Genomic DNA, 23,887 nt, shown 5'->3' on the forward strand with positions numbered 1-23,887 from the left:
CCCGCTGTCAGGCCCCCTGCTCCTGTCCCCTGCTCCTTGGTCCATCATCATCTCTCCTCCCCCTCCTTATCATCTTCCTCATCCACCCTTTCTCCTCCTCCCCTCCTTATCTCTTCCTCATCCACCTCTTTCTTCCCTCCCCTCCTTATCTCTTCCTCATCCACCTCTTTCTTCTCTCCTCCCATCATCTCTTCCTCATCCACCTCTTTCTTCTCCTCCCCTCCTTATCTCTTCCTCATCCACCTCTTTCTTCTCCTCCCCTCCTTATCTCTTCCTCATCCACCTCTTTCTTCTCCTCCCCTCCTTATCTCTTCCTCATCCACCTCTTTCTTCTCCTCCTCCTTATCTCTTCCTCATCCACCTCTTCCTCATCCATCCACCTCTTCCTCATCCACCTCTTTCTTCTCCTCCCCTCCTTATCTCTTCCTCATCCACCTCTTTCTTCTCCTCCCCTCCTTATCTCTTCCTCATCCACCTCTTTCTCCTCCTCCCCTCCGTATCTCTTCCTCATCCACCTCTTTCTTCTCCTCCCCTCCTTATCTCTTCCTCATCCACCTCTTTCTTCTCCTCCCCTCCTTATCTCTTCCTCATCCACCTCTTTCTTCTCCTCCCCTCCTTATCTCTTCCTCATCCACCTCTTTCTTCTCCTCCCCTCCTAATCACCCTCAGCTTTTGTCCTTCGTCATCCTGCGTTACTTTGTCCTCCCCATGTCTTTCCTCTCTGCCTGACAGATGTGCACTTTATCCACACAACCCAATGTGTGTGTGTGTGTGTGTGTGTGTGTTGCGTGTTCACTTCTTGGAAATTGGCGGTTTCTTACACAATCACCCTGCATGATGCCTGTGGTTCTAGATACTGATATTCTTTGAAACAGCAACAATAGCAAAACAACCCAAATAAAACAGTAGTAAACACAATTACAAAGCTTTTTGTGTTGACTCGTATCGCAGATCCACAAAACCAAAATAATATGCTCTAGTGATGTTTCACAACAATGTGTTGATTTAGAGATTGAAATGCCCAGGAATTGACCCACCGCCAGCTCTTCGCTCGTTGGCACAGCAGATACCGCTGCTTGATAGGTAACGGTTGATAAAACTGCTCAGTAACAGTGAACGCAGCAGATGTCAAAGTTTCAGCAGGACTGTGAAAACCCCACAGATCAACCTCACATCTTTAGCAGCACAGCTTGAGTGCAAAAGACATTGCACCATTTTTCTCCCTCCGTGGATCAATCGCTCCCTCTCTGTCTCGCTTTCTCTCTTTCTCTGTCTCTCTCTCTCTCTCTCTCTCTCTCTCTCTCTCTCTCTCTCTCTCTCTCTCTCTCTCTCTCTCTCTCTCTCTCTCTCTCTCTCTCTCTGTCTCTGTCGCTCGCTCTTTCTTTCTTTCTTTCTCGTTCTCGCTCTCTCTCTCTCTCCCTCTCTTTCACGTCTCTCTCCTGCAGTGGGCATAGCTAAGCCGCCTGGGACTGCCCCAGAGTCCATGCTGACACAAACCTTTCAAGGAGGCTTAATTTATTAATTTGGTGTGTGTTTGTGTGTGTGATGTGGTGAAAGTGTCTGTGTGGGAGCGAGAGCGTGTAAGTGTGTGAGTGTGAGGCCAAGGCTTTGTGGAGTGCTCATCCCGCAGGGATCTCAGGCTCGGTTCATGGCAATGTTTCCCAAGCAATCCACTCGACGGACAGTGAGATATGCTTAATGGAAACACACACACTCACACACACGTTTGGACGGTAGCCCCGCCGGCGGATTTAAGTGGTGTGTAACTCCCATTGTGGCTCTCAGAAAGCCCAGGCTAAACTGGGATAAACACAATGATAGGGTTCCATAATAGAGCCCTAGCCAACATGAAGATATGATTAGAGACTTTTGGAGTCAGCCAAGAAACACTACTGGGAGTTTTAGATAATCAGTCACCTTCAGCTTGTTAACACTTTGTAAGCCCCCGACACCGTGCTAGTTTATTTCCTGTGCTTTTTCTCAGCATTGCCATGAAAACACTGTTTCTTTGTTCACCTGTCCTTGACATTACAAGGCAGTCTTTAATTCATCACACATTTATTTTATCGAAGCAATTCAACAGGAAATCTAAATCGTTGAGCATGTGCAGTCAAATCAATGTCCAAAACCTGTCAATGTGGTGGGTATGTAAGTCTTTTTCAAGGTCACTTTGCCAAGGTTTGCCTGACAAGCAAATTGTCTCTGACTTTCTCTCTCTCTCTCTCTCTCTCTCTGCCTTTCTCTCTCTCTCTCTGCCTTTCTCTCTCTCTCTCTCTGCCTTTCTCTCTCTCTGCCTTTCTCTCTCTCTCTCTCTCTCTCTCTCTCTCTCTCTCTCTCTCTCTCTCTCTCTCAATTCAATTCAATTCAAGGGGCTTTATTGGCATGGGTAACATGTGTTAACATTGCCAAAGCAAGTAAGGTAGATAATTTTTATTGTTTATTTCACTTTATATATTAACAGTAGATATCACACATACAAAAGTGAAATAGACAATAAAAATTTATGGTAAACATTACACATACAGAAGTTTCAAAACAATAAAGACATCACACATGTCATATTACGTATATATACAGTGTTGTAACGATGTACAAATGGTTAAGGGTACACACGGGAAAATAAATAAGCATAAATATGGGTTGTATTTACAATGGTGTTGGTTCTTCACTGGTTGCCCTTTTCTTATGGCAACAGGTCACAAATCTTGCTGCTGTGATTGCACACTGTGGAATTTCACCCAGTAGATATGTTTTCAAATTCTTTGTTGATCTGTGTAATCTGAGGGAAATATGTGTCTCTAATATGGTCATACATTGGACAGGAGGTTAGAAAGTGCAGCTCCGTTTCCACCTCATTTTGTGGGCAGTGTGAACATAGCCTGTCTTCTCTTGAGAGCCATGTCTGCCTACGGCAGCCTTTCTCAATAGTAAGGCTATGCTCACTGAGTCTGTACATAGTCAAAGCTTTCCTTAACTTTGGGTCAGTCACAGTGGTCAGGTATTCTGCCACTGTGTGCTCTCTGTTTAGTGCCAAAAAGCATTCTAGTTTGCTCTGTTTTTTTTGTTAATTCTTTCCAATGGGTCAACTAATTATCTTTTTGTTTTCTCATGATTTGATTGGGTCTAATTGTGCTGCTGTCCTGAGGCTCTGTGGGGTGTGTTTGTGTTTGTGAACAGAGCCCCAGGACTAGCTTGTTTAGGGGACTCTTCTCCAGGTTCATCTCTCTGTAGGTGATGGCTTTGTTATGGAATGTTTGGGAATCGCTTCATTTTAGGTGGTTGTAGAATTTAATGGCTCTTTTCTGGATTTTGATAATTAGCGGGTATCGGCCTAATTCTGCTCTGCATGCATTATTTGGTGTTCTACGTTGTACACAGAGGATATTTTGTCAGAATTCTGCATGCAGAGTCTCAATCTGGTGTTTGTCCCATTTTGTGAAATCTTGGTTGGTGAGCGGACCCCAGACCTCACAACCATAAAGGGCAATGGTCTCTATGACTGATTCAAGTATTTTTTAGCCAGATCCTAATTGATATGTTGAATGTTATGTTCCTTTTGATGGCATAGAAGGCCCTTCTTGCCTTGTCTCTCAGATCGTTCACAGCTTTGTGGAAGTTACCTGTGGCTCTGATGTTTAGGCCAAGGTGTGTATAGTTGTTTGTGTGCTCTAGGGCAATGGTGTCTAGATGGAATTTGTATTTGTGGTCCTGGTAACTGGACTTTTTTGGAACACCATTATTTTTGGTCTTACTGAGATTTACTGTCAGAGCCCTGGTCTGGCAGAATCTGTGCAGAATATCTAGGTGCTGCTGTAGGCCCTCCTTGGTTGGTGACAGAAGCACCAGATCATCAGCAAACAGTAGACATTTGACTTCGGATTCTAGTGCCCGCACCAATTAGTTGATATTTATGTTGAAGATTGTGGGGCTTAAGCTGCATCCTTGTCTCACCCCATGGCCCTGTGGGAAGAAATGTGTGTGTTTTTGTTGTTTGTGTACATGGATTTTGTAATGTCGTAATGTTTTACCCCCAACACCACTTTCCATCAATTTGTATAGCAGACCCTCATGCCAAATTGAGTCAAAGGCTTTTTTGAAATCTACAAAGCATGAGAAGACTTTGCCTTTGTTTTGGTTTGTTTGGTTGTTAATTAGGGTGTGCAGGGTGAATGCATGGTCTGTTGTATGGTAATTTGGTAAAAAGCCAATTTGAAATTTGCTCAGTAGATTGTTTACATTGAGGAAATGTACGAGTCTGCTGTTAATGATAATGCAGAGGATTTTCCCAAGGTTACTGTTTACTGTCTCTCTTTTTCCTTTTTCCCTCTCTCTCTCTCTCTCCCTCTCTCTCTCTCTTTCTCTCTCTTTCCCTCTCTCTCCCTCTCTCTCTTGCTGCAAAGTAGACCTCTCTAGTACAAACAGATTCCTTTCGCTCAATTTAAGTCAAATCTTCACATGTGTCGTGTGTGTGTGTGTGTGTGTGTGTGGTCATATTAAACACATCTTATTCAAGGATCTCACTAAAAATGCCATTCTTTAATTTCTGAATTGACTCCATCCTGCTACTACCTGACCTGTTGTCCTCATCCTAGTTATGCAGGGCCTTAAATAAATACAGAGCCCCACGTCTGTCCCTGGTTGAGAGATTTATCTACTTATATCCTGATTCGGGCAACTGAATGATCAGTCTTGTTGACACAGAACCTAGGTCCGTCACTGAAATGGTGTCCCCAGGTAAACAAGGACTCTTAAAAATGGGTTCCTTGCTGGTTGCCATAGTGCTGTTGGTGAGTCATGTTCTGATTGTAGAAACACTCCTAGTGAGATTCAAGAATAAACCAGTCAGACCAGAAACCCCCTAGTGAGATCCAAGAATACAAGGGTCAGACCAGAACCCCCCTAGTGAGATCCAATACAAGGGTCAGACCAGAACCCCCCTAGTGAGATCCAAGAATAAACCAGTCAGACCAGGACCCCCCCAGTGAGATCCGAGAATACAAGGGTCAGACCTGGCCAAACCAACTGCATGCAATCACAGCATGCCTGGAGTTAAAGCAGTGGTATTCAAAGTCGGGGTCACCACCCCTAGTGGGGTCGCAGGGGAACTGCAGTGGGGTCACCAATTATTATTATTTTTAAACAAAAACAAATATTTTTTGGGAGAACAAAAAATGAATAGTACAGATTATTGTACTGGACAATAAACAAACGTTTTTGAGAAAGATCATTTGTTATTTGCTGAGGTTGTGTCATTAGATTTGGCGTGGGGTGGAGAGAAATTGTTGGGATAAAAATGGGGTACCCAGAAATTCTGGCAAAAAAATGTGGTCCTCGCTGAAAAAGTTTGAATTACCACTGAGTTAGAGGATGAGAGAAAGGTAACACCACAGAGAGATCAGAGAGACAGAGAGACAGAGGGATAGACAATGAGACAGACAGGTAGACACAGAGAAAGAGAGAGACTGACATAGCGAGATAAACTGAAGCAGAGATGAGGAAAGATAGTGAAAAGAGATAGAGAGAGGCAGCGAATAGCTCTGATGATCATTAAGAAAAGGTCATCAAATAGTTCTCTTAAGTAGCTGTCCAACAATTCTTGGGACATCACGCTGACATCACACTGACATCACGCTGACATCACGCTGACTCAACATATGTTCTTATATTCAGTGACCGTACACTGCTGGATGTCTCTCCTCATAGACAGCCACAACTCTTTCCCGTCTCCCCTCACCTATAAGCACCATTAATTAAGATCCAAATGTAGCTCCTTTCTGTTCCCTGTCAAAGCGAAAACCATTAAAGGCAAAACAATTGAGTGTCACTCAAACAGACTGTGCCAGAGGGAACGTTAGACGAGTGGTGTTCTGTATGCTAAAACCCACCCTTCACTGAAATGTATTCCAAAGAGTTCAACTTTTAATGAGAAAATTGAAATGGTACATCCTCTGAGACTAATGTTGCTTTTGATGCATGCCTTGGAAATGCCTTCTTTCACTTGGCCCCCGACAGGAAGAATGTGATGCCTCTTTTTGAGGGGGCTTGAGAACACATTTATGAGCAAACTAGCTTGTGCAGGACAGCGACTCATCTTCTAGTTACAGAAGAAGAAGAAGACGCTATCGCCGTGAAACCGCTGACATCTGAGAGCAGAACACTACACCAATACAAACCTGCTCTCTCTCCTTCTCTGTGGTGGCCATTTTGGTTGTTTGTCATAATAATAAACAAATAATTACAAATGATCTGTGTAAACGTTGCCTTCTGTGTGTGTCTGGTAATTGGTCCCCGGTGTGACCCTTTAGTGTTGACGACCTCTTAAAACCCTGTTGTGTCATGGTCATTAAAGAGAAATCAATTAGCAGAGTAGTTAACAATAGAAATTAATTAGCCTGTTACCCACTTCCATTGATTTATACTACTGTGAACCACCACTAGAGATACAGCAACAACATTGGGTCAGTGGTATGTGAGCACATATCTCTCTCTCTCTCTCCCCCTCACTCTCTATATCTCTCTCTCACTCTCATTTTATGAATTCTCTATCTCACCATCTCCAGCCACCATTCTCTCACTATCGCTCTAATTATCTCCATGTATCTCTCTCTTTATCACTGCATTTCTCTCTTTATCACACCCTCTTTTTCTTAGCCTCTTTGTTCACCCCGTTCCTCAACCCTCTCTCTCTTTCTCTCTGTCCTCTCAATTTGTTATCTTATGATAAGTATCAGACAGTTCATGATGGACTCTGGACTCTAAACATTGCGTCTTTCCGACAGACAGGCATTACCTTCCATCATGAGTAGTGGGTTTGGGTATAGTGAAGAGAACAGTGTGTCTCTACCACATAAATATCATTGATATTTTTATTCTAGTCATTCTTTTTCTAAGGTGGCCACTCTCCACTCACAGGTGAGTGAATGCTGTCCTTGAAGGAGCTACCCAGTCTCCAGATCTCCTGTTCCCCATGTACCGATCCTGAGAGGAAGCCAAGGGAATGTCGTTCCTTAGAGAGGTTGATGGAGAGGGATAGAGAGGGGGAATAGAGACTGAGATGGAAAGGCACAGAGAGAGAGATATGGAGAGTTAGAGGACAAAGCAAAGGATTGGGCTCTGTAAATGGACTCGCTCTCTGCCTCCACGTCCCGTGTCCAGGCAGAAGAGAGATGGGAGAATGCTGCTGCTTTTTTTTGTTATAGTAATTTATTTAATTCTTCATCCTGCATATCAGACCATGCCTCTCTGGCTCTCAGGGACACGGGGATGGAAGGAGGGATGGAGAGTCTGTGGGACTGGGCTGGAGAACAAGGGGAGAGAGGGAGAGGAGAGTGGAGTGGGAGACCACACAGTCTCAGGGATGGATAGACAGCAGTATACTGTGCTTCCTGCGGGAACTGAACCCACAACCTTGGCATTGCTAGCTCTACGCTCTAACCAGCTGAGCCCCACATGGCATTATGCTAGCCAATGTTCTCTGGCTAGGCTATATGGAGGCAGGATGGGTGGAGGTGGGGAGGGTTAGAAGGTGGAGAGGCAGCCACGTGCCCCACTCCAAGCAGCCCGTGGTCGGGGACATCTGCCATCTCTCTTCCCTCTCACTGCACTGTGAGAGTCTGGCCCTCCTCCAGCCCTTTGGCCCGTTCACCACACGTCTGGACATGTCCGACCGCTCCTCGGTACCTGCAAGCCCCACAGCTGCCAGCAGGGGGAAAGCGAGCCACCACGGCCCGGCAGCCATGTAAGCCAGGTCAACAGGAGGTTGATTAAGTTGTAAAAAAGGCTATTTTGTGTCACAATGTCCAATAAATGAAGTGAACCTAGTGTTGAGAGGGCAAAATGGAAGCAGCTCTTTTTTTGGGGGCTAAAGTGAAAGGGACATCTCCTTTCACGCTTAGCTCGGTTGTTTGCTGAACCAACGAACACTCTCTCCTCATCGATGCAATACTCCAACCCCCTTCCATACAGTAAAACACAGTATTTGTATTACAATGCATTTTAAACAGTGTCATTTCAACAGTATGTACATGAGAAAGAAACCTCCGTTACAGTTCCATTGCATGTATTAGTTAAAGCCATAGAAATATTACTAAAACAGGGATAAAGCCCCCCAGACCATAGGGATTTGTCTCTACCCTCTTGGGTTCCCTCAATATGGATGATGCCAGTTCTAGTAATTCAATTTCAAACAAACTCCTTACTATTCCTCCTGCCTCGCTAATGTCCTTTCCCTCCCCTTTCTCTCCCTCGTATCTCCCAGGAACCAGACTGTGCTGCACCAGTTCTGCTGCCCGGCCCCAGAGGCCCCCGAGGGGGAGTCCTCGGCCTGTGTCCCCAGGTAAGATGGCTGCCTCCCTTTTCACCCAGCACCATATTCGTTGTTGTTGTTGATTGTAGTCACCTTTGCTTCTAACTGTTTTCCTGGTGGTGGTGGTGCTACTGTAAGACAACACAATTGCCCCAGTTTCCTCCGTCTTGAAGTGGTTGTAAGTCCTTTGGGGGTCCCTGACTATCGTCGGCCAATCCCGGCTCAGTGCTTTCGTTTCCCCACTGTGATGTCGTCAAGAGACGTAAGAGAGAGAACCTCCTACACATCTTTAAATAGTGGCCAGGTAGACAGAGAGGGAGTTACTATTCACTACAAATGCAGCTTGTCACTTTATTTGCGGTTTTGAGTGTTGAAAAAAAATTAAGACCGAATCAATCTCAGCTCCAGGAGAGGCGATCAAGATATGGGAACACAATGGTAATCTCCAAATCAATCAGAGAGAGATCCTATTTCCTGGACGCTGGTCAACTCATCCAAAGCACTGCCATAGGAAACAATAGGAGCACGGCCCAGGGCTTAGTGATAAAGGCAGGATGAGGATAATATGAGATTTTAATATCTCCACCGAGCACACAGTGTTATCAGGGAATGAGGTAAGCAGTCAGGAATGGTGCTGTGATGGACTTATACTCAACTACTGCATACTCCTGGTATCTGAGGAGAGTCAGCCGTTTCAAAATGCTTTATCTCTGCCTCCTTGTCTTTCTCCTCAACCCGTCTCCATGTAGACATGATGGATGTTGATCAGTCTATATACAACAGTAGCTCCTGCAGTTCACGGAGTCATTATTTTTCTGCCTCAAACAAAACGAGACGCACCAAGTCTTTGTTTGGCCACTCGGCATCGCTCTGTTTATCCGAACCCACTGCCGGCGGACCACTCTGCAAATTACCACAACTGCCAGTGGAACGTCAATAGTAATTAAGCCATCCAGCCTGGACGATTGCTGCTAAGAATCTGTACATTTCTGCTGGATGGTGGGAAAAAAGTGGAAAAAAGCCTGGCAAAGCAAAGCTTGTGTTGATGCTGGATTCCACCAACCCTGTGGTGCTGGATACAATAAAGCATTGCTGGAACAAAAGCTCCAACGCTCATCCTCTAAATCCCACTTTAACCACCACGAGGCCCTGGGTGATTGAGAGAGAGAGAGAGAGAGAGAGAGAGAGAGAGAGAGAGAGAGAGAGAGAGAGAGAGAGAGAGAGAGAGAGAGAGAGAGAGAGAGAGAGAGAGAGAGAGAGAGAGAGAGAGAGAGAGAGAGAGAGAGAGAGAGAGAGAGAGAGAGAGAGAGAGAGAGAGAGAGAGAGAGAGAGAGAGAGAGAGAGAGAGAGAGAGAGAGAGAGAGAGAGAGAGAGAGAGAGAGAGAGAGAGAGAGAGAGAGAGAGAGAGAGAGCAATCGTCTTTGCACCAGTGGGGCAAACGGAAAACTATTTATCAGATAAAAGTCTGGTTTTCCTGGGAAACTACTCTCAAAAGTCCCCTCCAGTCAGCGACTGTCACCTAACCAGCCACAACACCTTATTTTTGAGTATAAAGAGACCGTTCAGAAGCACAAGTTAAGATGAATTCAGGTGACTTTCATCAAAGGCAGGCAGGGAAATTGGAGGGAAAAAAGACAGACAAAAACAATCAATCAGAGTTCAGTGGATTGAACTGATAGAAGTGGCTTGGCTGCGGTGCGGCGTGCGATTCCTTTGGGCTCAGGGACCATTAAGCAGAGCACAAACAGAATGGACACCACAAAAACAACCATGAAAATACCCCCAAAGCAAACCACTTCAAACGGAGATCTCTCAAAGTGGTTTGTGGGTTGCCAGGTTTTGTTGCTTCTTTTTTAGCCTATTTCTCTGAAAGTCTCTTTTCTATTCTGTTTGTTGTTACATTTTTCTTTGGACTTCAGTGTTTTGTCAGTGAAGTGTTGATCACCATACGTTTATACCTCACGACATGAGATCACACCCACGAGCCTCCATTCTCACCCACACCACTTCCACCCATTCAGACCTGTCGCTCCCACCGCCACCTCAATGTACTTACTGTGTAATAACAATGTAAAAACTGAAGTATTACAATGTCATAACCAGTGTCATAACCTCATTGATTCAGGGTCTGCCATCCACTAACCAGGGCAAGTCTCATTGAAGGTTCTGGTTAGCCATCCACTGAACCAGTGTCATAATCCAGCCAAGTCTCATTGAGAGGTTCAGGGTCTGCCACTAGGGCAAGGCAACTGGTTAGCCATCCACTGAACCAGTGTCATAATCCAGCCAAGTCTCATTGAGAGGTTCAGGGTCTGCCACTAGGGCAAGGCAACTGGTTAGCCATCCACTGAACCAGTGTCATAATCCAGCCATCATTGAGAGGTTCAGGGTCTGCCAGAACCAGTGTCATAACCCAGCCAAGTCTCATTGAGAGGTTCAGGGTCTGCCACTAGGGCAAGGCAACTGGTTAGCCATCCACTGAACCAGTGTCATAATCCAGCCAAGTCTCATTGAGAGGTTCAGGGTCTGCCACTAGGGCAAGGCAACTGGTTAGCCATCCACTGAACCAGTGTCATAATCCAGCCAAGTCTCATTGAGAGGTTCAGGGTCTGCCACTAGGGCAAGGCAACTGGTTAGCCATCCACTGAACCAGTGTCATAATCCAGCCAAGTCTCATTGAGAGGTTCAGGGTCTGCCACTAGGGCAAGGCAACTGGTTAGCCATCCACTGAACCAGTGTCATAATCCAGCCAAGTCTCATTGAGAGGTTCAGGGTCTGCCACTAGGGCAAGGCAACTGGTTAGCCATCCACTGAACCAGTGTCATAATCCAGCCAAGTCTCATTGAGAGGTTCAGGGTCTGCCACTAGGGCAAGGCAACTGGTTAGCCATCCACTGAACCAGTGTCATAACCCAGCCAAGTCTCATTGAGAGGTTCAGGGTCTGCCACTAGGGCAAGGCAACTGGTTAGCCATCCACTGAACCAGTGTCATAATCCAGCCAAGTCTCATTGAGAGGTTCAGGGTCTGCCACTAGGGCAAGGCAACTGGTTAGCCATCCACTGAACCAGTGTCATAATCCAGCCAAGTCTCATTGAGAGGTTCAGGGTCTGCCACTAGGGCAAGGCAACTGGTTAGCCATCCACTGAACCAGTGTCATAATCCAGCCAAGTCTCATTGAGAGGTTCAGGGTCTGCCACTAGGGCAAGGCAACTGGTTAGCCATCCACTGAACCAGTGTCATAATCCAGCCAAGTCTCATTGAGAGGTTCAGGGTCTGCCACTAGGGCAAGGCAACTGGTTAGCCATCCACTGAACCAGTGTCATAATCCAGCCAAGTCTCATTGAGAGGTTCAGGGTCTGCCACTAGGGCAAGGCAACTGGTTAGCCATCCACTGTCAAATCCAGTGTCATAATCCACTGAACCAGTGTCAGTCTCATTGAGAGGTTCAGGGTCTGCCACTAGGGCAAGGCAACTGGTTAGCCATCCACTGAACCAGTGTCATAATCCAGCCAAGTCTCATTGAGAGGTTCAGGGTCTGCCACTAGGGCAAGGCAACTGGTTAGCCATCCACTGACACATGCAATGCATTCGTGTTCATGTGGAGAATTGCTATTACCATGTTATTGCATGCTTTTGGCTTAGTAGTGATCAGAACATAGAGCTCCCTGTCTTTGTGTGTTTGTGAGTGTGTCTGTGTGTGTGTCTGTGTGCACTGTCGTACCCATGACACAGATGTTTAACATTCTTCAACAAATACCCAACAGCTAATATCTGCCATGGGCATCTAGGCTAAGGCTCACTGATAAAGGAGTGACACTTCTCATTGATGAATTAGCCTAGCATCATGCTATTTTAGCCTAGCGTCATGCTATTTTAGCCTAGCGTCATGCTATTTTAGCCGAGCATTACATTTACATTTACATTTATGCTATTTTAGCCAAGCGTCATGCTATTTTAGCCAAGCGTCATGCTATTTTAGCCTAGCGTTGCATCCACCGTTGTTTTGACACAAGGCCAAGCCGCCTTCACTCTCCTTGTTAAGGCATATCCACAAAAAGCTGCTTCCTGAAATAAATGTGAGTTTGTTCCTGTCTTCTGTGATTGAAGCGCTGCAAGATCTGCCCACCAAAACAAGGCCTCATTTCCATATGAAAGGCGTCTCCTAGCCTGTTCTGCACTGCCATATCTTCACTCTGGGGAGGACTGAAGCTGTTTTTCACAGACACAGAAACACATGGAGAGACAAATTGCTAGTGGTGTACAAAGTACCCAATTGTGATACTTGAGTAAAAGTAAAGATATCTTAATAGAAAATGACTCAAGTAAAATTGAAAGTCACCCAGTAAAATACTATTTGAGTAAAAGTCTAAAAGTATTTGGTTTTAAATATACTTAAGTATCAAAAGTAAATGTAATTGATCAAATATACTTAACTATCAAAAGTAAAAGTAAAAGTATAAATAATTTCAAATTCCTTATATTAAGCAATCCACACACCTCCATTTAAAAAACATTTTTTTACGGATAGCCAGGGGTACACTCCAACATCATTTACAAACAAAGCATGTGTTTAGTGATTCTGCCAGATCAGACGCTGTAGGGATGACCAGGGATGTTCCCTTGATAAGTGTGTGAATTAGACCATTTTCCTGTCCTGCTAAGCATTCAAAATGTAACAAGTACTTTTGGGTGTCAGGAAAATTTATGAAGTAAAAAGTACATAATTTTCATTAGGAATGTAGTGAAGTAAAGTAAAAGTTGTCAAAAATATGAATAATAAAGTACAGATACCCCAAAAAACTCCTTAAGTAGTACTTTAAAGTATGTTTTACTTTACACCACTGCAAATTGCAATGGTTGATATTTTGTTTTCACCGCTGTGGCAGCCGTGGAACGAGACCGAGCTTCCCTCAACACCAACAGGTCACTTTGGAAAAGGCAAACTCACTGACGTGTGAGTTTTGGACAGCTCCAGTCTACTCATTTGAAGTGATTTCTGTCCGCGCAATCTCTATTTTGCTATTTCGGGTCCTGGAGAGTCCTTCTGTTCATTGCCGGGTCACAAGATGGCGCATCCTTTCTTTCATTTAATGGTCATCCTAATAAGAAGAGCGTTATACTTCTGGTTCTGCTGAGTCAGACAGGCTGTGACCAAAGTGGAACTGAAGACCGCCCTCTCTCACACACACTACATAAATGAGTTTAATCCCAAGTGTTCCACAAGTGTTCTCAACTTGTGAGCCTGTCACTCTTGTCCTACCAGCATGCACTAGGGTGGGGGAATAAGTGTCAACAGTTACGCAGTCAGATCTAATGATCTATGAACGAGGGCATGATTGGGGAGGCGGGAGGGCGGGGGGTGTGAGTCAATCAACACTTCTGATATGCAAGCTCTTAAAAACAGCATGAGCTAACACGTCAACTGACAAACGGCACTGGAATCTGTTCGTTTGATTTATTTTTCTATGTTATTTTATTTTTCTGCAGAGCCGTACCTTCCCATTCGCTCTACAGTAGATGTGTTGCAGTAGTATATGTGTTGCAGTAGTAGATGGGTTACAGTAGTAGATGGGTTAGATGGGTTACAGTAGTAGATGGGTTACAGTAGTAGATGGGTTACAGTAGTAGATGGGTTACAGTAGTAGATGGGTTACAGTAGTAGATGGGTTACAGTTAGATGGGTTACAGTAGTAGATGGGTTACAGTAGTAGATGGGTTACAGTAGTAGATGGGTTACAGTAGTAGATGGGTTACAGTAGTAGATGGGTTACAGTAGTAGATGGGTTACAGTAGTAGATGGGTTACAGTAGTAGATGGGTTAGATGGGTTACAGTAGTAGATGGGTTACAGTAGTAGATGGGTTATAGTAGTAGATGGGTTACAGTAGTAGATGGGTTACAGTAGTAGATGGGTTACAGTAGTAGATGGTTATAGTAGTAGATGGGTTACAGTAGTAGATGGGTTACAGTAGTAGATGGGTTACAGTAGTAGATGGGTTACAGTAGTAGATGGGTTACAGTAGTAGATGGGTTACAGCAGCAGATGGGTTATAGTAGTAGATGGGTTACAGCAGCAGATGGGTTATAGTAGTAGATGGGTTACAGTAGTAGATGGGTTACAGTAGTAGATGGGTCACAGTAGTAGATGGGTTACAGCAGCAGTATACACTTGCCGGGGTTATAGGTGTTTTCAGATCAGTTATAGATGTGTCTTGTGTACAGCACGTTCAAATCTCCTTCCTGGTGTGGTGACGGTACATTTACTGTACTTCTCAGTGACACAATGGTCACAGTGGGCTAATCGGAACAAGTACTGCGCAGATACTGACACCCTAACCAATGGTAGTGCAGATTCCGACTTCGCCTGACCAATGGCAAGCGAGGTGGAGGTGGGGTCAGAGCGAGGTCTCGTAAGAGGTCTTTTTCACAGGGCGGAGTGAATGTTAGCTGATTCGTCTCAATTAGTCCTGTTTCCTCCAACTGTTTCCCGAGACGAGAGCAACAGACACACCTTAACGAGAAGCGCTATGCTAATTAGCTTGCACAATCTGCCGTAATGACCTGGCTCGTCTGAGACGGAATTAATCATCATGATCTTTTTTGGGGGGGGTCTGTTTAGATTTTAAATCAAAAATGGTTAATGCATTTCATATATGGCAATTAAAGAAATGTTTTGAATTTTACTTATAAGTCGATGCATTTTTGCTAGACTGCAAACTCTCCTTCCAGACTCTCCAATCCAAAATCAAATCTAGATTCGGCTTTCTATTTCGCAACAAAGCCTCCTTCACTCATGCCGCCAAACTTACCCTAGTAAAACTGACTATCCTACCGATCCTCGACTTCGGCAATGTCATCTACAAAATACCTTCCAGCACTCTACTCAGCAAATTGGATGCAGTTTATCACAGTGCCATCCGTTTTTTTACTAAAGCACCTTATACCACCCACCACTGCGACCTGTGTGCTCTCGTCGGCTGGCCCTCGCTACATGTTCGTCGCCAGACCCACTGGCTCCAGGTCATCTACAAGTCCATGCTAGGTAAAGCTCCGCCTTATCTCAGTTCACTGGTCACGATGGCAACACCCACCCGTAGCACGCACTCCAGCAGCTGTATCTCACTGATCATCCCTAAAGCCAACACCTCATTTGACCGCCTTTCCTTCCAGTTCTCTGCTGCCTGCGACTGGAACGAATTGCAAAAATCGCTGAAGTTGGAGACTTTTATCTCCCTCACCAACTTTAAACATCTGCTATCTGAGCAGCTAACCGATCACTGCAGCTATACATAGTCCATCGGTATATAGCCCACCCAATTTACCTACCTCATCCCCATACTGTTTTTATTTTATTTACTTTTCTGCTCTTTTGCACACCAGTATCTCTACCTGCACATGTTCATCTGATCATTTATCACTCCAGTGTTAATCTGCTAAATTGTAATTATTCACTCCTATGGCCTATTTATTGCCTACCTCCTCATGCCTTTTGCACACAATGTATATAGATTGTTTTTTCTTCTACTATGTTATTGACTTGTTTATTGTTTACTCCATGTGTAACTCTGTGTTGTTGTCTGTTCACACTGCTATGCTTTATCTTGGCCAGGTCGCAGTTGCAAATGAGAACTTGTTCTCAACTAGCCGACCTGGTTAAATAAAGGTGAAATAAAAAATAAAATATATTCAGCTCAGTGCCTTCACATGAGGGTTAAGGACATTGGTAAGAAGATGCCAAAATAACTCTCTGTCTCTCAAATAGTTTATAAATAGTCAGTTGGCTTTTCCTCTCTCTCTTTCACTTTCTTGCTTCTCTCTTTTCCTCTCTCTCATTCCCCCACTTTCTTTCTCTCTTCTCTCCCCCTCCCTCTCTCTCTGTCGTCCTTTATATCCCGGTTTCTCCCACCAACTCTCTCTCTCTCCCCCTCTCTCTCTATCCTCTCTGTCTTTCTCTCTCTTTCTACCTCATTCCCTCTCTCCTTCATTCCTTCTCTCTCATTCCCCCCTTCTCTGTGTGTGTTTACCGGTAGAAGTTGTGCTGCAGATGGGTGCACAGCTCTCGGGGCTCAGGGTGTCATGTCGATTAGTGGATGCTTGTGTTCTCCAAGCAGGTCAGGCCGAGGTGAAGTCAACACCTCTTGATCCAGGATAACGATCACACAGTATAGAACCCCGTCACACATCACATCAGAGAGGTACAAGCTACGCTATAAACATTGGAATCAGTTGCTCACTTCTCTTCAACTAGATTTCTCTCTTGCCCTTTCTCTTTCTGTTCACTTCTGTTGCTCCCTTATCCCCCATCTCTCTCTCTCTCTACTCTACTCTCTCCCTGTCTCCCTCTCTCTCTCTCTACTATACTCGAAGTCGAGGATCGGTGTGGCTTCCATGTTGAGGCCCTCTTTGCGGGGGTGGGGTGCATGGGGTGGGCAGGAGTGGCATAGGTCTGATCTGAGGGGGCCTAAATGGGGTGTGAGCATGGTTGACGTGGGGGGGTATTGATTGGTTGGGGTGGGGGTGTGGATGTGTCTGGGTGTGCTGTGGTCTGGATGTAATTCCTCTTGGCGTGGGTCCTCTATGTGTAGGTCCAGGGGAGGGTCCCGCAGGTCTGGGAGAGTGACTTGCTGGTCTGGGTGGGGTGTCTATTGATCTGTTGCTCCTGTGTGAAGTGTTGGGGATACGTTTGAGAGCGATGTCCTTTAGGGTTCCGGCACTGCTGCCTTGTAGAGATGGACCTGGTCATAGAGGCTGTTCATGTCCAGGGTGGAGTGGTGGGCCAGGAAAACATTTGGTTTTGAGGCACAGTCACGGGAAATACTTGCGTTTACCCGCTGTATTGTGGCAGGGTGGAAGTCTTTTCGTGGTAGCAGGGTGGAGATAACCCCTTGTGCGTTGGGGAAAGTAGAAGAAGCCTTTTCAATCACTCCCTTCAGTGCTGTGGCCACCCTTTCCTGCTGTGCTCTTAGGTCGTTTGTGCCTGTGTGTATTATTATGTGGCTGGGTGAGCCTAGTTGGTCCTCAGACAGAAGGTTGAGGGCGCGCTGGGTGTTTGGACACCAGAGTTTAGACACACTGTGTTTGGGAAAAAGTTTTTTTTCTTCTATATATTTCCCATTTGAGTCCATAAGTAGTACAATCTGTGTCTTGTGTTTGTCCTCAGTGGGTGTGGGGGGGGGGGGGTTGTCAGAAGGGCTATCAGGGTGGCTGACATGGGGGTGCTCAGAGGGGGTGAGAGCCGCTGGGCTTGGGGTTCTTCATTTGTCTGTTCTGCTGTGATGTCGACTCTATGGTCAGGGTCTGGTGTGGACTGTTCTGCTGTGGTGTCGAGACTTTTGTCGGGTGCTGAGGTGGGCTGTTCTGTTAGCTTCTCTGTGGGGGTGGCCACCTCTCTAGTGGGTTGTTCTCTGTCACACGCCGTTCCCCTCAACCTCTCCTCCGTCCCCTTCACCCTCTCCTCCATCCCCCTCAACCTCTCCTCCACCAGCAGTCTGATCCTCTCCTCGAGTGCTCTGTTCTTCTCCTGGTCCTGCTCTTTCTCCTGTTGAAGTTGTCTCACCACTGTCCAGAGTGCAGATATGTCTCTCTCCACCTCCAGCATTCTGGGTCTGGTTAAGGGGGTGTTGTTTTGCTGGACTGTTGTCTGGGTCTGTGCTGACTGAAGTGTAATCACCTGCTGTTCCAGCTCCACCTGCCTTACCTCCAGCTGGGTGAATTTGTCCTTCATTTCAATGAGGGAGTGGTAATCTGTGCTGGGAGGTTGACTCTGCTGGGGGTTGCTCGTCTGTGGGGTTACATAATGTAGAGGTCTGGTCTGACCCGCTCGTGGGTGGGGGTATCTTTATCAAGGGAGAGCTTCTCCTGCTGGGCTAATTCTTTGATTAGGTGAAAGTCCAGCTGAAACTGTTTGGGGTTACCCTGTACCATTACTGTTCCGGACTTATAGATATTTATATTACCTGACTTAAGAGTCCTCGTTATCAAGTATTCTGAGTTTCCACCCCTCGTTAACCCCCCCTCTCTTAACAAAGGGGTAGTGTGCTAATATAGCACTGTGCCATGCCAGGGGATGGTTTGTGTGGAAGATAAGGTTGCTGATGTTCCCATTTTTGTAATAGTCAGCAAAAAGTGTCTCTTGATTTTCCATAAGGAGCTTCATTTTGTAATCTTTTCTTGCTTTATCATTCTTTACATGCACAGGGTACTGTATTTTAATTACCTCTGAACAGTGGGAGGGAGCTTCTAAGGCCTCTCCATTTGGTTGGGGTAGACTGTGTGACTCTCCTGCCATTGTTGGGCTAATGGGCTTTGACACCTCTCACTTGACAAGTCAGTGCTAGTTGAAGCTGTATCAAGCTTGACAGAATTATGTTAGAATTCAGTCCTTATAAAGTAATGTTGTGTATTTTTCTTCTTGGCTTTTGGAGATAAAATATAGTTTCAGACTAAACATTACTCACTCAGTTCCAGGTTGGATGGTGTTTTCAGGTTTCTGTTGTTTTTTAAAGAAAATGCTGAAAAATGCAGGAGCTCATCTGATCGTGACCTCTGCTCTCTCTCTTTCTCTCTCTATTCTTCCTCTCTCTCTAGTCTCTCTCTCTCTACTCTACTCCACTCTCCCCTGTCTCTCTCTCTACTCTACTCTACTCTCCCCTCTCTCTCTCTCTCTCTCTACTCTCCCCTCTCTCTCTCTCTCTCTCTCTACTCTACTCTACTCTCCCCCTGTCTCTCTCTCTCTCTACTCTCCTCCCCTCTCTCTCACTCTACTCTACCCTCTCTCTCTCTCTACTCTACTCTCCCCCTGTCTCTCTCTCTCTCTCTACTCTCTCCCTCTCTCTCTCTCTACTCTACTCTCTCCCTGTCTCTCGCTCTCTCTACTCTACTCTACTCTCCCCCTGTCTCTCTCTCTCTACTCTCCTCTCTCTCTCGCTCTCTCTCTCTCTACTCTACTCTACTCTCTCCCTGTCTCTTTCTACTCTACTCTACTCTCCCCCTGTCTCTCTCTCTACTCTCCCCCTCTCTCTCTCTCACTCTACTCTACCCTCTCTCTCTCTCTCTACTCTCTCTCTCTCTCTCTACTCTACTCTACTCTCTCCCTGTCTCTCTCTCTCTACTCTACTCTACTCTCCCCCTGTCTCTCTCTCTACTCTACTCTACTCTCTCTCTCTACTCTACTCTCTCTCTACTCTACTCTACTCTCTCTCTCTACTCTACTCTCTCCTCTACTCTCTCTCTCTCTCTCTACTCTACTCTCCCCCTGTACTCTTCTCTTTCTCTCTACTCTACTCTCTCTCTCTCTCTCTCTCTCTACTCTACTCTCCCCCTGTCACTCTCTCTACTCTACTCTCTCCCTGTCTCTCTCTCTCTACTCTACTCTCTCCCTGTCTCTCTCTACTCTACTCTCTTTCTCTCTCTACTACTCTCTCTCTCTTCCTCTCTCTCTCTCTACTCTCTCGCTACTCTACTCTCTGTCTCTCTATTCTCTCTCTACTCTACTCTCTCCCTCTCTCTCTCTCTCTCTCTCGCTCACATTGATAGCCACTCAACTAGTTGATCCTGAACTCTGAGCTCTGAACTCCTAATCTAATCAAGGCTCTAAGCTCGCATGCCACCACTCAGCCTCTCCCCAAGTTCTATGTGGAGAGCGTTGAGAGAGAGAGGAAGAGGAATGTAGGGAAGGCTAGGCACCTGGCCAGGCATATGGTTTCCTTGAAACGAGGGTCTGGACAGACGGAACTTGGGAACATCATTACCTAAATATATCCAGCTGATGGATGGAAAACTCTTTTAGGCAATTTTCCCTCCAAAAGCATATGCGGCGATGTCACACCCCACATAACAATAGGCTATGATTAGCATCGCTAGTTGATCTAATCACCTGATTTGTTGAGGAAATGTATGGAACGTCATTAATCACATTCATCTTCGTCTGCCACTTGCGCAGGTAGACAGCTGTGTAGGTGCCGTTTTCCGTTGTCAATTGATCATATTAATAAACTCCCCTAATTAGCCATGCTGTCTGCCGCTGAATGTAAATGTGACTCTGGGAAAAAGGAGAGAGAGCAGCGGAAACTCTACTTCACGGTCACACTCTTGTGTCTAGCACCGTGACGGATAGGGTTTTACTGTGGGGGGTTGGCAGACTACAGAGACCATGATGCATTGGGGCACCGGGGGGAAAGTGGTATGTGGTTGATGGTGTTGCTGTAGGACGTTCAGGGGCATGCTGGGAAGTTTGGAGAGCTCGTTTGTTATGGGGCTTGTCTTTGGGATGTGTTGGCCCCCCTGCAGTTTTCTCACTCTCTTTTCCCGGGGCGAACCAAATGTGTGACGGCTGAGGAGATATTGGAGGATCGTCTCTCACTGCTTTCGTCCTCACACTGATGGACCCCCTACCTTAGTACCATATAGTCACGCACACACACACATGCACATACGCACACACACACACACACACGCACTCACACACACACACGCACTCATGCACACGCACGTGCACGCACGCACACACGTGCACATACACACACATGTGCACATACGCACATTCACGTCACACTCACACCAGGGAATTAGATTTCACATGTGTTCTCTCTTAATCACACTCTATCAAAGTTCCTGTCACCTCCTCTGCTCTCTCTTTCCCTCCCTTTCTCTCTCTCCCTCCCTCCCTCTCTCCCCATCCCTCTCTTGCGTGCTGTTGCCTTGGAGTGACTTTGTGCACTGCCTCAGCTGGAGAAAGTGACCTTGCTGGCTTGCTGTGCTGTTGTCATGGAAACAGGGCGCAGCAGAGAGACGGGCAGACACAGCAGTGGTTCCATCCACAGGCTGTCCATAATAGATGGAGACTTTGAGTGGACCAGAGAGTGTGTGTGTGTGCTTGTTTGCATGTGTGTGTCACTGTAGAAGTTGCTGAGCCAGCAGCAAGTCATGGAGACATCTGCATCATTTGCCCTTCATATCTACTCTCTGTCCACGAGTCTGCTCCTCATCCAATCACTACTGGCTTTCATTCAAATTCTGTGTCCCCTCAGCCTATCAGAATGCCCTCTGCTCCTATTTTACAAAGGCTTCAACCAATCAGCCTTTGCCTCGCTCTTTACATTCCCCAGGGTTATACCACATTCCCAATTATTTAAAATCTTTAAAACCCTGTTGATGCAAAATTATTTTGACTCTCAAACATTACAATGTTTCTCTTGTATGGAATGCATTCGCTCCCCATAGTGGTGTAAAGTACATAAGTAAACATACTTTAAAGTACTACTTAAGGAGTTTTTGGGGTTATCTTTACTTCACTATTTATATTTATGACAACTTTTACTTCACTACATTCCTAAAGAAAATGATGTACTCTTTACTCCATACATTTTCTCTGACACCCAAAAGTACTCGTTACATTTTGAATGCTTAGCAGGACAGGAAAATGGTCTAATTCACACACTTCAAGAAAACATCCCTGGTCATCCCTACTGCCTCTGATCTGGCGGACTCACTAAACACACATGCTTCATTTGTAAATGATGTCTCAGTGTTGGAGAGGGCTCCTGGCTATCTGTAAATGATGTCTGAGTGTTGGAGAGGGCTCCTGGCTATCTGTAAATGATGTCTGAGTGTTGGAGAGGGCTCCTGGCTATCTGTAAATGATGTCTGAGTGTTGGAGAGATCTGTAAATGATGTCTGAGTGTTGGAGAGGGCCTCTGTAAATGATGTCTGAGTGTTGGAGAGGGCTCCTGTAAAATGATGTCTGAGTGTTGGAGAGGGCTCCTGGCTATCTGTAAATGATGTCTGAGTGTTGGAGAGGGCTCCTGGCTATCTGTAAATGATGTCTGAGTGTTGGAGAGGGCTCCTGGCTATCTGTAAATGATGTCTGAGTGTTGGAGAGGGCTCCTGGCTATCTGTAAATGATGTCTGAGTGTTGGAGAGGGCTCCTGTAAATGATGTCTGATCTGTAAATGATGTCTGAGTGTTGGAGAGGGTCTGAGTGTTGGAGAGGGCTCCTGGCTGTTTGTAAAAAGTGGTGCCGTCTGGTTTGCTTAATATACAGTAAGGAATTTTAAATGATTTATACTTTTACTTTTGATACGTAAGTATATTTTACCAATAACATTCACTTTTAATACTTGAGTACATTTAAAACCAAATACTGTTAGACTTTTACTTTTACTAGAGTCATTTTCTATTAAGGTATCTTTACTTTTACTCAAGTATGACAATTTGAAACTTTTTCCAACACTGTCCTCCCCGATGTGCCATTTTCATAAGTTGAGCTGAATTGTAATTGTACATTCATGGTGAGAAGACCTCACTTATGGCTTGGCAGTCACCACACCACACACATCCTCATTGTGGAAGATGAATACCCTGTCTTTGCATAGCACTGTAATCCGATTCCAACTGCGCTCTTCACGTTGCTCTCCATTTGATTTCTGCCCACGACTGCGAGGTCACGCACGACTCCAACACCATCATCAAGTTTGCTGACGACACGACGGCGGCAGGCCTGATCACCGACGATGATTAGACAGCCTACAGGGAGGAGGTCAGTGGCCTGGCAGTGCCGGGACAACAACCTCTCCCTCAACGTCAGCAAAACCAAGTAGCTGATCGTGGACTACAGTAAAGGGGGGGCAGGGGTGAGCACGCCGCCACCCACATCGACAGGGCTGCAGTGGAAGGGGTGGAGAGCTTCTTTCCCTCCGGAAGTTGAAAAGGTTTTGCATGGGCCCTCAGTTCTACAGCTGCACCATTGAGAGCATCTTGAATGGCTGCATCACTGCTTGGTATGGCAACAGCACCGCCCTCGGTTGCATGGCCTACAGAGGGTGGTGCGGACATCGAAATCAGGCGGTGTGAAAGCGGAAAGTCTCCAGCCAGCCAAGCCATAGACTGTTCTCTCTGCTTCCACACAGCAAGCAGTACCGGTGCATCAAGTCTGACACCAACAGGCTCCTGAACAGCTTTTATCCCCAAACCATAAAACTGCAAAATAGCTACAAATATTTTGCCAACAAGGACTATCTGAGTTGACTCTTGTATTTCAGTTTTGCACTGTCTCCATGCACGCTCACAGGACTCTACACTCTCATGCACACTGACAGTCAAACACACACATAACATGCTCACACATTTAGTGCTGGGCAATGTGGCCTAAGAATCATATCTAAAAGTTATGGCCAGATCACGATATACAGTGCATTGGGAAAGTCTTCAGACCCCTTCCCTTTGTCCACATTTTGTTACAGCCTTATTCCAAAATGGATTAAGTTAGTTGTTTCCTCATCAATCTACACACAATACCCCATAATGACAAAGCGAAAACACAATTATTCAGACCCTTTGCTATGACACTCAAAATTGAGCTCAGGTGCATCCTGTTTCCATTGATCATCTTTGAGAAGTTTCTACTTGATTGGAGTCCACCTGTGGTAAATTCAATTGATTGGACATGATTTGGAAAGGCACACACCTGTCAATGTAAGGTCCCATGGTTAACACTGCATGACAGAGCGAAAACCAAGCCATGAGGTGGAAGGAATTATCCATAGAGCGCAGAGAGAGGATTGTGTCCAGGGTACCAAAAAATGTC

At 45.7% G+C, this 23,887-nt stretch overlaps 1 pseudogene; it reads left to right on the forward strand.

Moving 5' to 3' along the window:
- The first annotated feature begins 7,487 nt into the window (after positions 1–7,487).
- Positions 7,488–23,887, forward strand: part of LOC135537104 (IQ motif and SEC7 domain-containing protein 3-like) — a 60,326-nt pseudogene continuing 43,926 nt past the window's right edge.

The sequence above is a fragment of the Oncorhynchus masou genome, unplaced genomic scaffold, assembly GCF_036934945.1.
Source record: "Oncorhynchus masou masou isolate Uvic2021 unplaced genomic scaffold, UVic_Omas_1.1 unplaced_scaffold_711, whole genome shotgun sequence".
Classification (NCBI taxonomy): Eukaryota; Metazoa; Chordata; class Actinopteri; order Salmoniformes; family Salmonidae; genus Oncorhynchus; species Oncorhynchus masou.